Below are 16,001 nucleotides of genomic sequence, written 5' to 3'. Positions count from 1 at the left end.
GGACCCAGCAGATCTTTTGAAGCTACAGGCGGAAAGTCTTGGATATTCTCTGGAGTATATTTTTTATACGTGGAAAGGCGCCTCATCTAGACGGGGTAGAGAGGCTGCGTTGAAGGAGGCACGTCAGGAGGTTGCTCGCAAGCCCTGGCTCTGGAGCTTGTTGCCCGAGTGGCTTAGGATTTTTTCACGTAGCCCTGAGAGCCAGTCCTCATTTTCTGACCCTTTCTTGGGGTCTGGTCTGGAGTTTGGGGGTCCACGAAGCCTCCAAAAAACTCCTAAGAGACGCAAGGCCAGGGTTCCGCGCCCAACAGCCATGGTTCCGGCTCCAGCGCCAGACCCAGCAGCCGTGGCTCCGTGCTCCAGTACCGGCCCACGCAGCTTTGCTTCCATACTCCATTACCTGGCTTACACAGCCAGGGTCCAGGCTTCCGCTCCGCGCCCTGCAGCCAGGGTTCCGGCTCCAGACCCCGAACCTTACAGCCATGTTTCCGGCCCCAGAGCGGGACCTTACAGCCATGTTTCCGGCTCCAGAACCGGACCTTACAGCCATGTTTCCGGCTCCAGAACCGGACCTTACAGCCATGTTTCCGGCTCCAGAACCAGACCTTACAGCCATGTTTCCAGCTCCAGAACCGGACCTTACAGCCATGGTCCCGGCTTCAGTGCCGGCTCCAGTAACCATGGTCCCGACTCCGGCTCCTCGTCACCTGCTGACTCATCGGCCGACGCCAGCTCCTCGAGTCCTGTCGGCGTACCGGCTGACTCCAGCACCACGTCTCCTGTTGGCTGTCCCTCCGACGCCAGCTTCCCATGTCCTGTCGGCATACCGGCCGACTCCAGCACCTCGTCTCCGGTTGGCTGTCCGTCCGACGCCAGCTCCCCGAGTCCTGTCGGCGTACCGGCCAACTCCAGCACCTCGTCTCCGGTTGGCTGTCCGTCCGACGCCAGCTCCCCATGTCCTGTCAGCATACCGGCCGACTCCAGCACCTCGTCTCCGGTTGGCTGTCCGTCCGACGCCAGCTCCCCGTGTCCTGATGGCTGTCCGTCCGACGCCAGCTCCCCGTGTCTTGTCGTCATACCGGCCGACTCCAGCACTTCGTCTCCTGTTGGCTGTCCGTCTGACGCCAGCTCCCCGGGTTCTGTTGGCGAATCAACCCACTCAAGTGTCGTTGGAGGTCCCGCAGACTGCCCCGCTGCCGAGGGTCCTGCCAACCCCATGTCCTGTGCCGTTGGAGGTCCCGCAGACTACTCTTCTGCCGGGGGTCCTGCCAACTCCATGTCTTGTCACGTTGGAGGTCCCGCAGACTGCTCTTCTGCCGAGGGTCCTTCCAACTCCATGTCTTGTCAAGTTGGAGGTCCCGCAGACTGCTCTTCTGCCGAGGATCCTGCCAACCCCATGTCTTGTCACGTTGGAGGTCCCGCAGACTGCTTTTCTGCTGAGGGTCCTGCCAACCCCATGTCCTGTTCCGTTGGAGGTCCCGCAGACTACTCTTCTGCCGGGGGTCCTGCCAACTCCATGTCTGGTCCCGTTGGAGGTCCCGCAGACTACTCTTCTGCCGGGGGTCCTGCCAACCCCATGTCCTGAGCCGTTGGAGGTCCCGCACGCTGCTCTTCTGCCGGGGGTCCTGCCAACCCCATGTCCTGTGCCGTTGGAGGTCCCGCAGACTACTCTTCTGCCGGGGGTCCTGCCAACCCCATGTCCTGAGCCGTTGGAGGTCCCGCAGACTGCCCTTCTGCCGGGGGTCCTGCCAACTCTATGTCCTGTCGCGTTGGGGATTCCGCCGACTGCTCTCCTGCCGGGGATCCTGCCGGTCCTGTGTCCTCTTCCATGGGGGAGCTTGCCGACACCGGCTCCTGACCGGCCTCCGGAGCTGTCGGGTCTTCACCCCTCCTCGGACTCTGCCTTGCCCCCTGGCCGTCCGCCCGAGATTCCCTCCATGGACTCTGCCTTGCCCCCTGGCCGTCCGCCCGAATTCCCCTTTTTTTTAACTCTGCCTTGCCCCCGGGCCGTCCGCCCTCCACCCGTCCTCCAGACCCCCTCCACCCACACTGCTGGATTTTTGTTTTTTTGGGACGTCTGGAATCCGTCCCTTGAGGGGGGGGTTATGTCACGATTCTCATGTTATGTCACGTTTATAGTTTTGTAGGTTTGGGTGTTTTTGCTGTTTTCCATGTCATGTTTTCCTTTGGGTTATTGTCTGGTCCTTTTCCCTGTGTTTTCCTCTTGTCATTAGTTTCCCTGGTGTGTCTAATTGTCTGATTGTGTTCACCTGGGCCCCTGTGTTTTTTCCTTCCTCCTCACCTGTGTCTTGTTGTGTGATTGAGTCTTGTGTGTATTTAAGTTCTGGGTTGTCTGTCTGTCTTGGTCGGTTCGTCTTGTTCCCTGACTAGTTCTGCGGTGAGTGTTCTGTTTTTGTCATTGTACATATATCTCATAGCCTTGAAATAAAGGAAGTTCAGTTTATATCTGCATTTGGGTCCTGCTTGATCCCCAAACCGTGACAGTTTCAGTGTCCTGTCCATCCACTCTATCAGTACACAGCTGAGCTTCCATTCTCCATAAAACTGGGTTAGGGGACATGCAAGCAGCTGTGGAGCCGCAGCTAAGAAGCTGTGGTATTCTCTGGTGGCCCACTCCGCCGCCAAACCTTCCATAAAAGGAAGTTTGGCCCATGGGGGGCTGACACAGAAAGGGCCGATGCTTAGGAAGGACCCAGGAAGTGCCCGACAATGAGAGTCCTTGTCATCCTCTTCCCCGACAAACGGAGCCATCCGCCCCGCTGGCTATTAAGCCAGGGCACGAAGGACAGGCCCGGATCTCTAGAAGTGGTGACTCCATGAAGGTATGATAACTTCTTTCTTCTTCTTTCAAACGTTTTACTTATCTCTGTCCGGTGTTGTCCTACTCGCTTAAGAGACAGTCAGGAGGCGTAGCCGCCTTATATACTGTGGGCCTGCGCACGCATTCAGGTAGGCTCGCCCCGATTGGCCGGCTACGTTTATACAACTTCAGTGTTTGAACGCTCATTAATGAGAGTAGTACCCATAGAGTCCAGTAGAGGGCGGAGCCTGTGTAAAATAGAACTTTAGGTTTCAGGGTTTCCCCCAAAATATGTTTATCTTCTTTTGAAAGACTGTATTTAAAATGAACATTTCCTTACATGGAAATTGTAATTCAAGCTAAAGTTTGACTTCTGACTTGATCTATGATTGTATGCACCCCCAGCCTTGATATTTCTCGGGGATCTCAGTAATGATGGCGAGATGAAGCCTTATGAAGCTTTGAAGCTTTCCAGCCAATTGGTTCGCAAAAGGGTTCATCTCATGAGGCTTCATTTGAACACAAACCCCCCAGTTGGTCAAAGTGTGTAAAACAGGCAGATATATCTCAAAAGTGATATGAGTTATGCTGTGTTTTTGTTTAGTTATCTCATAACGACTGTGAATCATGTCTTATAGAGATTATCTGATCGTATAATGTGAACACCCCAATTTGAAATGGACAGAAAGATTTGTGATTGTGCACCGTGAGTAAGACAGCTGTACGTACTGATCTCCTTTCCTCCATACCCAAATCTCTGAAAAAAACGGGGCTGCAACGGAGCTGATACAGATTTGAATATTTCTGATGTCAGAAAAGGGGTGCTCCGCCTATATGGGCAATTCTCTACCTATCAGGGGAATGGGGGGTTGGGCCACGGCCACGGCCATTGCCGCACAAAAGCGCTGGAGACGCTGTAGTACATATGCCAGGCCTGTAAGTGGCGCTGTAGTCTGCCACGAAAGCAGCGAAGAAGACTTCCCGCGCATGGTTGCCCTTCTGTTTATTGTCCGCTGAGGACGCTCTTGCTCTTTTTCTCCCTCCCCGAGCAACCACCTCATAAAAACGAGGCATAATTTCCCCCCTGCTTTCTGTCAGCTCTAAGTCCTTAAAAAAGCTTGATGAGAAGCCCTGTTCAGCCTTCTTCGCTGATCTCCCCCCGGTCGTCTTCATGGCAGAGAAGTCCCTTGTATTTTTGCCTCTCAAGATCATTACGTGATGCGTTCTCACTGGATGTTTTAAAATGGAGTGCTAGTGCACTGTGGGAAATCTTTCCATACAGCTTTTACTGTTTTAAAGCTGCTGGCAACCCATCTGATGGTGAAAATTTGACCTATTTTCAGTATTTCCATGTTGAGCTCGGCCGCTGCTTCTTTCAGCAATCTGGTCCTGGTTGACTGATTGTAGAGTGAGTATAAATGTGAAATAAATATCTCAAACTGATTCCACCCACTTCTTTAAGAGCATCTTTGACTGACAGTTATAGTCTGTGCGCCAGGCAGTGTACAGACTGCACGTTCGTAAAATAGTTTTTGAGTCTGACGACAAGCCCACTGGCTTTTCCCGAGAGCACTGCAGCCCCATCCGTGGCTATGCTTATTAGGTGCGTCTTCAAAAACTTATCATCCATTCCAGCTTTATATAGACTCGCCATCATCGAGTTATAAATTGATTCAGCATCGACCCCATCTGTAAGTTCCACTATATCCAGGAAAACATTATCTACATCCCCCTTACCACTGACATCACATCTTACGTAAATGATTAGATCGTGAACGGTACTTTCATCAATTGTGATTGATACCTTTGAATCCATTTCTTTCACATTAGAGACGAACTTGCGGCGCATTTCCTTTGCAATGTGACTTATTATTTCTGCGCATGCACGGTCAGATTTGTGGATATTCCCAACGTCGGCTCCATTCAGGTCCTGCATTGTCATGAGGGGGTTGAGCTTTTTATAAGATAGCCTTTCCTTTGCTACAATGTAAGCTGTTCTAAACGAGACTGTTGTTTTCTTGAGGGTTTCTTTGTCTTTCATCCTTACTATTTCCACTGACCTCGCGTGGGCCTGGCTGTCCCTGTGTTTGTATATCTTCTTTCGTAGCTGTTTTGCATCAGGGCTAGTAACCTCACCATTGATCCATTCTTCCTCGAGGTGTAAACTGCTCATTTGCATTAAAGCTAGGTCACCATAATCAGCCCTGGCAAAAACAGGGCTGGAATAGAGTGAAATGTATTTATTTATTCATATGTCATGTTCCGTCCTCTATATAACTGATGGTTTGAGCTCTCTTGATCCCATCGTGGTAATATGAGTGTTGTAAAACTGTGAAGTGTCAGTGGTTCAACCGATCTGAAGCTCTATCTGAAGCAGTCACGCGGTATCGACGGGCAGCGAGGCTTTGTTTGTCATCGATGACGTCACTGGCCTAAAACGATACAAACCTCGATACACGCTTCACCAAAAACTTCCTGGATTTCTCGAACCACGCTCCGAAGCCTCGGCGCAGTACGTAACTTCACTAGATCTGAGCAGAGACTATTTACTTTAGTTTTAATCTTTGTTTGGTGGGGTGATCATTATTATTTAGAGTAATTGCGTGCCTATTGATTTTAACACGATCCGTGTATCCATCATGTCCTGGTCTTCTCTAAAGAAGAGGGACCAATGAAAATGTTATCATGTTGCCGTTGTTCAGCATTGAAACATTCATTAGCTAACAATGACATTATTGTTCTATTAATATAAAGGGAGGTCAGGTACTCTTTAGAACAGCTGGTAGTTATGGGTACTTTTTACTTAAAGGTGGGGTAGGTCATTTTGGAGAAACCAGATCGAGTGCGCTAGAATTAGAAAATACACAGCCGGAACAAATCTGCCACTTCCTTACAGAGCCCCTCCTCCAACACACAGGAACGCGCACATGACCAATGAGGGCACGAGATAAGTTTGTGAACAGATGGAAAGCTGACAGGCAGGTAGGCCATCCAGTTATTTTAGCTGGGCCGGCTAAAATGATTGGTCGTGCTTTTTACAGTACTACGGCTTCCAGAGAGGACATTTTTTAATGGATTTTTTATCAAAGCACTTAAGATATTCATTGCTATCGGGATGTTAAGAGCATTCCATCGAATATAACAAAAAGTGTATCTCGAGCCGGTTTCTCAAACGTCACCTACCCCACCTTTAAGTACATATCGAAGCCCATACTTCTTTACTTGAGTAAAGAAGTTTAGTCAGTACTTCTACTTTTACCAGAGTATTTTTAAAGACGAGTATATGTACTTCTACTTGAGAAAAAGGATGTGTGTACTTTTGCCATCTCTGCTAAACCATAATATACAGTGACATCAGCAGGAGCAGAGGTATGATGCCTTTCAATTTGACTAACTGCAGTTCCCATTTGAAACGATAGAGGACAACAAAGCACACATTGTGTAGAATGAATGGTTGTGCAGTCTTTAGCACGTGACCCCAAACATATTTAATACATTTAAACCGAATCAAAATACTTTATTCATCCCATTGTTAATTGGGTTTAAGGTCAGTTCCTCCATTTAAGAATGAAATAAATAAAAGAAAAATACACAAAAAGTATAAAATGATTAATGTAAACATATGATGTTAAAGTAATAATGTGTACAAAATGTATGAAAAAATAAAATAAAGAGATCGATATAAACATAAGAAGTTATAGTAGACATGTTCACATTGTGCTACAATATGCTACGTGTAATTCATTCTTAAGTAATCTCTTGATACTGATTAACTAAGAATAAAAAGCCTCAATGAAAAAATTAAACATGCTCAGATTTCTTCAATATTTCATAGCACATTTGTGTCGTATTGTTTAAATAGTGCAGATGGATGAGTTTTTGGTGTCTTAATAGCCAGTGTGGGTTGAGAATATATTATGCATGACACCATAATAAAGGCTTCATTCATTTATCATTCATTCGTTGCATTATGAGTGTTCATACATAATAGCAGCCTCCGATTTTTTGGGAGATTGTGGCAAAAGAGACCATAGCGAATGGTGTAAAGAGGCACTATTGTTTCTTATAGATAGAAATGCAGCACTTTCATTCCTTTTACAGATCTTAAAACATTAATAACTAGTGTTTTTAGGACTTGTATACATAAAGACGTAATGGCTTCTGTTGATGCACTGTGAACAAGTTGGAAAACGGGTTGTCCCAAGTCTAGGTCTAGGCCCTTTCCAATGAAAGGGCCTAGACATGAAATGAGAAAAAGCATAACAAAGAAAGGGCACACGAGTAAATAAATAAAATGAGGCTATGATGTAATTGAGTTTGGAAACAGTATGAGGCACATTTCTGGTAATTACCCAGGAGGTCAGAGCCATCCTATGATGGGAATTGGGAGGACATTAATAAACTAAATTACTTTTTTAATCAATGCGATGTGGGCATCAGCAGTGTGGTCGTGTTCAGAGGCATTGATTACACAGATGGGGGCATATCTCCTTGTCAATACAATAGCTCATACAAGGTTCCACTGCTGGACTGAGCTGTTATAAGGGCCCTGGTTATGTGTGGATAATTAAAGCGGCAACCCCCGGGTCTGGAAATTGAATCCAATATGGAGGTGCCTTACATTTGCATTTTCTTTAAATGCCGGCAACGGGCAACTTGCAAAAAAAGTCCCATTCTATAGAAGTCTATAAAAAAATGACCTTCTCGATTTATTACCCCAATTCAAAATGTTCCTTACAAGTTTGTGGTCTCAATTGCTAGTTTTTCAAAGCTTCATTTTAAATACATGTGTTTCCACTGCGCTTTGAGCTGAGTTCTTAGCAGACCGTATCCCTTGCTTTTTATTTCCTACTGATAGAAGAGAAACTCCATTGTACGTGGACTGATTATGTAACAATGGGCCCCTGCATGAACACACAAAGGCCCCTCCACAACCTAGAGCATGTCTGTAGCCTGTTGCTCCTAGTATTATTTTCAAGGTACTTTGCAGGTTATTTTAGATGGTAAAACCTACTGATAATTTGCTTTAGACTATTTCATATTGTTACCTGCAGTGCTATACTGCAGAATTCACTCAACATACAGTACCTGTTCTAACAATAGAACAAATACTTGCATAATATCTGTTTTATTTCTGTGGTTTTGTTATTAAGTGTTTGGTTTTTTTCTTGGTTTAACTGAAAATGTGTACAGTTATCCATTCATATTTGTAAAATGTTCAATCAAAAATATATAGGATTTGTTGTATTTTTAACTTTACATGAAGCTAGAATATTGGTATCATCAGCAACAAACAGGACATTTATAAACATTTAAAATAAACAGTGGGTCAAGCATAGATCCTTGAGGAACTCCATGAAGAAGCGTGGACAAATTGCTCACTGTCAAACATAGTTAACAAGTAATATAAGAAGGGTGCTCTGAATCACAGACCTCCAAGGCCATGCCCTATATCACAATGTTATGAAAGTGAAAAAGAATGTGTTCATGACCCTGTGATTCGGTGCTGCTTAAAATAACATGGGTTTCTTCCTTGTCCAGTGATTCATCCTTTCAACTTGGAATTTGTGGTAGTAATTTTCCATAATCCCCTTGACACACAAACAAAAGAACTGAATACATAAAGTTATTGCTGGAGGTTATAACATCCTGACTTCCATATTACATTACATTGCATTACATGTTAGATGCTTTTATCCAAAGCGACTTACATACCCAATACTGTGGGGAATCCCCACAGGAGCAATTTGGGGTGAAGTGTCTTGCCCAGGGACACAACGACATGCTGACTGCAGTGGGACTCGAACTTGCTATCCTCTGTAACTGTTACATTTATGTTTCTGTAGTATATTGGTAGTTTCTATCTATCTATCTATCTATCTATTTCATTTCATTTCATTTTTATTTGTCCCGCTCATGGTACGCAAAACCAAATGTACAAGAGTTGCCAACAAAACATGACTCTACCAAGACCTGCCCCTTTCTAAAAAAAACAAAAATAAATACAAATAGATGGTCTGCCCTTCATAATATTTTTTAACAGTATCTTAGGATACTAAGAGAAAACATAAACAAATACTTGTTTCCCACTTGACGGTTAACGGAAAGAAACAAAACAACAAAAAACAACAACACCAAAACATCACATGTATAAGGAAAATAAAAGTGCAACACCCTCATCTGAGTCCTACTGGAGAAGAAGGTGGAAAGCGGCACATGATAATAATAATAATAACAATGACAACAATAACAATGGGACCTGCAAATAAAGAACAGACATCACATCAAAGACATCAAAAACATTTAACAATGCAGGACCAGAGTACATAGGCTTATTCACATTCTGCTTCATATCTCATCTTTCTTAATTTATTCAATTTCTTTCACTGAAAAATACATATACAATTCTTTAGAACCTTTTGTTGAGAATTCCAAAATGTTACACCAACCACCGAAATACACATTTGCTTAAGAGTAGTCCTTGCATAAGGATGCTTAACATTTTATTTCCTTCTGTGGTCTTCCTTGTCTGATCCAAAAACAAACAACTGTTGTAAATATACTGGTAACATTCTGCTTTTTGCCCTGTGCATTACTGATAATGTCTGCAGCTCAGCTGTCTCTGAGTCTATCTATCTATCTATCTATCTATCTATCTATCTATCTATCTATCTATCTATCTTTACAAGGCTGTCTTTAAGTTGATTTCAGGCACTTTTGTATCCTTTTAAAAACTTACAGTATATCTGTCATTCAATTAACGAAAAAAGAGATACAAAAGTTCCAATTTATTCCCCAATTTTTGATGAAAAATAATAATAAACCTCTCATAAAAACGTCCTTCTGCCACTCAATTCCCTAAAAAAAGGAGAAATTTGAAGCTACGCAACTGCCCACGCTCCTTGGAAGTCCCTGCACGTCCCTTTGATACTGACACACACACACACACACACACACACACACACACACACACACACACACACACACACACACACACACACACACACACACACACACACACACACACACACACACACACACACACACACACACACACACACACACACACACACACACACACACACACACACACACACACACACACACACACACACACACACACACAGGGGGGAGGGCTGCGGTGATGCTGAGCACCAGTGAGTCCAGTACGGTGGTTTGACGTAGGGCACTGGGAGGGGAGGGGCTTGTGTCTCTAGTGTATCACCCACAGAGCCGGTCTGTCTGTCTTTCATTCATCACCGGAACTGTGCAGCTCCGTGCATCAGCCGTGATAACCGCCTGCCATCCTCCGACCCGCCGACACCAAGGACACCACCACCGGCCAGCATCCGCGGTAAGACCCGCAGAGAACGCGGCTGGATACCGGCTGAAAACCGGTTAGATAACGGATGGCTCCGCGCTGTCCTATAGGAAAATTACCAGCCTTCAGCATCCCTATTGTATTGAGCGGTGTTCGCTGGTGCTTAGCAGGCCCTCTGGGTACATCGTGACATATCTATTGTATTGTTTGATTTGATCTCTATGCTATTATATAATATTCTTTAAATGTCTTCTCCGTGATCACGGGATAGTGACCTTGTGGGATTATTTGGGCTCTGTCCGTGTACGGTTATCTTGCTTCATGACGACACACAATACTGATTCATATGTGGCTTAAACCTTGGGAAATTATTGTAGATGTATTATATTCCTGTAAGAGACAGGTTCACCTCCCCAGCTGTAAACAAATCTGGACATATATTGCATATCATGGCATTAAGGTCATGGTCATCAATGTAGTCCCATTCATCCATCCTATACTTCCATGTTGCTGGACAGAATGAGAGATGGAGACATATAACTTCAAATACATAAAACATAACACTTGTAATACAAAACCATTCAAGATATAGGCCTACTTTTAAGAGGTTATAATGTTTATGATATTTCATTTTTGCTGTTAGAGGAGGAGTCTATTGGACTGCAGTTTGTATCCGATAACATGTTTTGGTAAATTAGGACAAATGATCAAAGCTCATGCAGGAGCAGGTGATGAGGAGGATGCAGTCTGCAGTTATGGGATGCTTCAACATCAGAATGTCTCAGAGTGGGATCAAACCTGGACCTGGCAGCTGTAACTAACAACTATTGTCTTTATTGTTTAATTCAGAAAATTCTAACTTCATTAATATATTAGTTTTGAAATGTGATGTATAAAGTACATCAGCAACTATTCATTCATAATGATTTTACCAATTAGGTCTAAAAGCCAAACATTCAATGGAATTAATGTATTTAATATCAGTGTGAATTCAATATTTCAATTTGTATATAAAACAAATACATAAAAATGATATAAAAAATGCGATGGAAATTTCCCCTCAATTTTGATTTTTGTTAGAACATAAAACTTTATTTTATTTTTTGAAATGTGAATAATACAGTCATTAGTTGCATCCACAGATGAGTCTGTTGTATATTATTCAGATTACTGCATACTTCTCTACAAAGATATCAAACCTAGAAAAGCTTCAAACATGAAGCTGGAACCAGACAACACTTTGCTTGATATATGACTTGAAATGTTGTCAGTTCATTTTCCGTTGAAATGCTTGATTCATCTTGTCAGCCCATGACAGCAGAGAACATAATGTAATACCCTGTATGGTGGAAAAGTGACACAATTATTTTTTCATGAACTACATTTATTTGACTTTTGAAATATGTTATTATTCAACAAAGGTTTCTTTTGAGGCTGTATTTGTTTAAGGAAGATTTAGAAATTTAGGAGAAAGTAGAAACGCCTTTTTATTGATGTCACCTGATCACAGGGATGCAGGCTGCTGCTATGTCGAATAATTGCATGGTTTTCATTAAACTAGTCAGACACAATGAGACCTACAGAACATCCCATCCAGTGACTCAGATCTAGATTGAAGCTGACATTTGATAATTCATGTTTTTACCAATTCAAACCAATTAAGGTAGTGAAAAAGGATGTTTTCAGGATCCTCCTTATTTAACCTTTTTAGAACGGTTTCTGCCTGATCCAAAATCTTTAGACTGGGTACTTTATTTGTTAGATTTTCCGCTTGTTATCATAAAAACTAAATGTTCTGTCATGCCAGTCATTATTTCCCACTTCAAAACAGCTTAAACTGGCACAGTTGGCAGTGAGTATATAGTCAGACTATTTATAACAACAGGATGTCTTTAGCAGCAGCATGGGCACCGATATTATTTTTCCTAGCCGAGAAGTGTCATTGATCTTAATGGGCTCTGACCTCCCATGATTTATTATAATGTACTCTGCTACTTTGTGTAATTTGGAATAAAGACAAATTTAGAAATTGGTCTATATTTTTTCCGCTACTGCTACTAGACAGGATTGTGGCGTACTAGAAGTGCCCATGAAGAGCAGGAAACAAGGTCATCTTTGTGTACTGTGTACTTCTACTGATAACCCAATGCCATCATAGATACAAACAACAATCTATGAACCGATGAGGCTGTAACATTCATTACACATTACATTTGATTAAAAAAGCTATTGTTAGATGTGGTGCAATGCAACTTAATATAACAGGATCCATATTTTGTTCAATCAAGGATATCAAAACCAAACTATTCAGCTATATACAACAGGGTTTAATTTTTGAACCTGTTGACAAATTAGATTTACCATTTTCTACGAGTAAATACTGTTCATCTTATTCTCCAATCAACAGGGCCAATCGTTCTGGGCATAGGTGGTAGTTTACAGTTTTAGACTTGTAGAGTTCCAAAAGTATCTGAAAAACAACAAACCTAGAAACCTCAACTTGAGATAACTATATGTTAATGTTCAGCAATAGCAGCTTGAAGCGCTGATGATAATGACTATATTAAGCATGTAAGCATAGATGTTAGCAAGCTCATATCTGGAGAAAATATAGTCAGTTTCAAATACTTTAATATTATGTATATATACCATTTTGTATATGAATTGATTAATTTCCAATTGATTAACTCAATAAATAAATTAGGATTTTTTTTGTAAACCGTATAAACGTGCCAAATGTTCATGTACAGATTGCATACATGCAAATCAGGTCAAATGCAGCGTTACTTGTACTACACCTCGTACGATATCTTATGGTAACGTTTAGTAATTTCCGAAGAATGTCCAGCAGTACGATTCTGTACATTTCTTTCGTTTGCATTTGCGTTGACTTGGTTTCACATGTGACACCCTACTTTTGCGGACTTTGTCGTTCTTTATACTACCTACCAGATTCTCTTAGATGCTGCCTCCCCTGCATGTCCATAATAACTATTACGTGGTTTATATACAAGGAATAATTAATAACTTTCTATAGGTATAAACTGGGATTTGTTTCAACAGAGGGAGGTCAAGATTATTTCTCATCATTATTAATTGGTGATAAAATATATAGATATAATATATACAATATATACAATAGAGCACAGCTTTTGGGTTCACCATATTAGAAAAAAATGACTTTGTAATATTACATTTAAAACAATATGTATTGCAATGTAAATCACAGGAATATTTACACAAAGATTCCACCTGAATCTTTCATTTTAAAGCTTAATGCAACAATTTGGTGCACTTTGAGATCAAAATGATAAGGCTAGATTAAGATGATATATAATATTGTGCTGTTGAGAACATTTGGTGTAAATGACTGATGATATGCATGTTAAACAAGATATTCTCCATATTTCGGGAAGGATTTGGGTGGTTGGATTGAAGCGCCACCTTCACCATGCCGACCAACTACAGCTGGTCAAAAAGACAAGGGATGACATCTCATCAATAGTCAATTCAGAACCTTTCCAAATCTGCCTCCACATTACCAGGGGTAAAACAACTCTGGGCTGACGTTCCCGTTGTTTTCCTCTGGACAGAATTCAAATTATTTCAACTTTAACCTTGATTGCCGCTGACCTTTTGACACGCAACCAATCAGATAACAGCCGTATGAAGCGCAAACTAGCAGGGGGGAGCTAACCTCATATTATGTGTCGTAGCCAAAATGCTAAGCTAGCCTGCATTTATTGTTTTATTATTCTCATGGTTTGTTAACACCACACACATTGGTAATTGATTGTTTCCGGTGATCGTCACATGGGTGTGGTTAATGGTGTTTTGGGCACCTGGTGTATGTGGGGGTTTGTGGTATGACAATGGGGGATCTTTTATTGACCATATGGTTCTGCTTGGTTATTGTTTGTTTATTTGCTTTATTAATTATTCTTAAAGCTTTAACTTTAGTACAGACTTTAATTATTAATCGGCAATGAGCAAAGTTTAGTCTCTGAGCGGTTTCATTCAAAAAGAAGCTGGTCTAACACTGGGTAGTATCTGGATGTTTAGGGTGCGCTTGATTTAATATGCACACTGAAAAAACTGATCAGTTGACTTTAATTAAATGTACTATATCAACAGATTTCACAACATAACTGTATTAGGTTATTTGAAAGAAATAATATTACGTTTACATATATTACGTTGAAGTTAATATTATTGCTTTCAACTAACATAATACAGTTATGTGACATTTGTTGATATAATACATTTAATTAAATTAAACATTTCAGTTTTTTCAGTGCAGGGGCATTTTCTATGAGCAGAGGACACATTTAAAATGCAAACATATACATTGTTGAAAAGGCTGATGAGCGCAGGCCACCCCTTGGAACCAGCCCCATTGAACCCCTGGTTATCAGTACAAACCCTGGCTATCACATGCTAAAGTGAGCCTGCAAACCTATATCCACTCTAAGTGATTAGACTCTGCAACTGGAGAATCCAGACACCTCTGCAGCTTTATCTTGTAATAAGAATGTAAGTAGATATAAAAGACTCATGTGCAGCTATCAGACATGGCTCCTATCCCATTACTTCTGCTGTAACACTATCGCTTGTCTCAAAGTGCTTTTGATTGGGCCAGGAGGTTGATGCGAGTTGCAGTAGTCGACAAAATAAAAATACAGGCATGAGAGTCATATAGATTCTGTAGTCCAGTGCATTCATCTGCTGTTGTTAATACACAGCTAATTCAATCATCATGAAAATGAATAACAGTAATCAATTTACTTTGTAGAATATCCAGATTTAATCAGATTTGACATATTTGACATAATAAAAATACATAAAGGTCACATTTCTACACATTGCTGCTCTTCAGGCCCAGTCGCAATGCATTCTGGGAAAATCCCTCTCTCACTTGATTTGACTCTGCATGTGGAAATTCTCCATTTGGCGGGCCATCTGGACTTTAGATAGCCGCTTCATCCCGAACAGAAATGGGACACACCACGCTACATGTGAGGGCACAAAATGGAGATCCAAGATTGCTTCTCTATTATAATTAGTGGTACAAAAAAATGCCAAGCATATTTCACATGACTTTGACATGATGCGGAAATAATGCAAAGGTATTAGAAACCTTTATTGCATGTCTGCTTGGTTTTAGCATGTAACAATATGTTGGCGAAAAAGTGCCCTCTGTGATAGGATCCTGAACTTCCTGACGGGAAGACCCCAGGCAGTGCGGGTGGGAAACATCACATCCTCCACCCTGATCCTCAACACCGGAGCCCCTCAAGGCTGCATGCTCAGCCCTCTCCTCTACTCCCTGTTCATTCACGAGTGCGTGGCCATACACAGCTCTAACACCATCGTGAAGTTTGCTGACGACACAACCGTCATCGGCCAGATCACAGACGGCGACGAGACGGCGTACAGAGAGGAGGTCGAAAACAACCTCCATCTCAACGTCAGCACAACAAAAGAGCTGATTGTGGATTACAGGAAGCAGAAGAGAGAGGGACACGCCCCCATCGCCATCAATGGGACTATGGTGGAGAGAGTCAGCAGCTTCAGGTTCCTCAGTGTCCACATCACTGAGGACCTGACATGGACTCTTCACACCACCACCATCACCAAAAAAGCTTGACAGCGGCTCTCCTTCCTCCGCAGGCTGAGGAGGTTCAACATGGACTCCATAGAGAGTATCCTGACTGGCTGCATCACCGTCTGGTACGGCAGCTGTCACGGTCTGGTACGGCAGCTGCACCGCCCTCAATCGTAAGGCTTTACAGAGGGTGGTGAAAACTGCACAGAACATCACCATGACGGAGCTGCCATGCATGGAGGACCTATACTCCC

The 16,001-nt window shown here is 42.6% G+C and overlaps 1 protein-coding gene across 3 annotated transcripts in view; it reads left to right on the top strand.

Annotated features, from left to right (window-relative positions):
* Positions 1 to 10,045: 10,045 nt before the first annotated feature.
* nat16 (N-acetyltransferase 16) overlaps positions 10,046 to 16,001 on the top strand; it is a 43,602-nt gene continuing 37,646 nt past the window's right edge. The window contains exon 1 of one of the 3 annotated variants that reach the window (XM_079670855.1): positions 10,046 to 10,175. The gene's annotated coding sequence lies outside the window, so the exon portion shown is untranslated. Of the gene's footprint in view, positions 10,219 to 16,001 lie in introns of all 3 variants that reach the window. The other 2 variants (XM_079670853.1, XM_079670854.1) reach the window with 2 other exon arrangements.

The sequence above is a fragment of the Notothenia rossii genome, assembly GCF_949606895.1.
Source record: "Notothenia rossii genome assembly, chromosome: 3".
NCBI lineage: Eukaryota > Metazoa > Chordata > Actinopteri > Perciformes > Nototheniidae > Notothenia > Notothenia rossii.
Note: the sequence above shows the minus strand (reverse complement) of the source record. Positions and strands in the feature narration are given on the sequence as shown.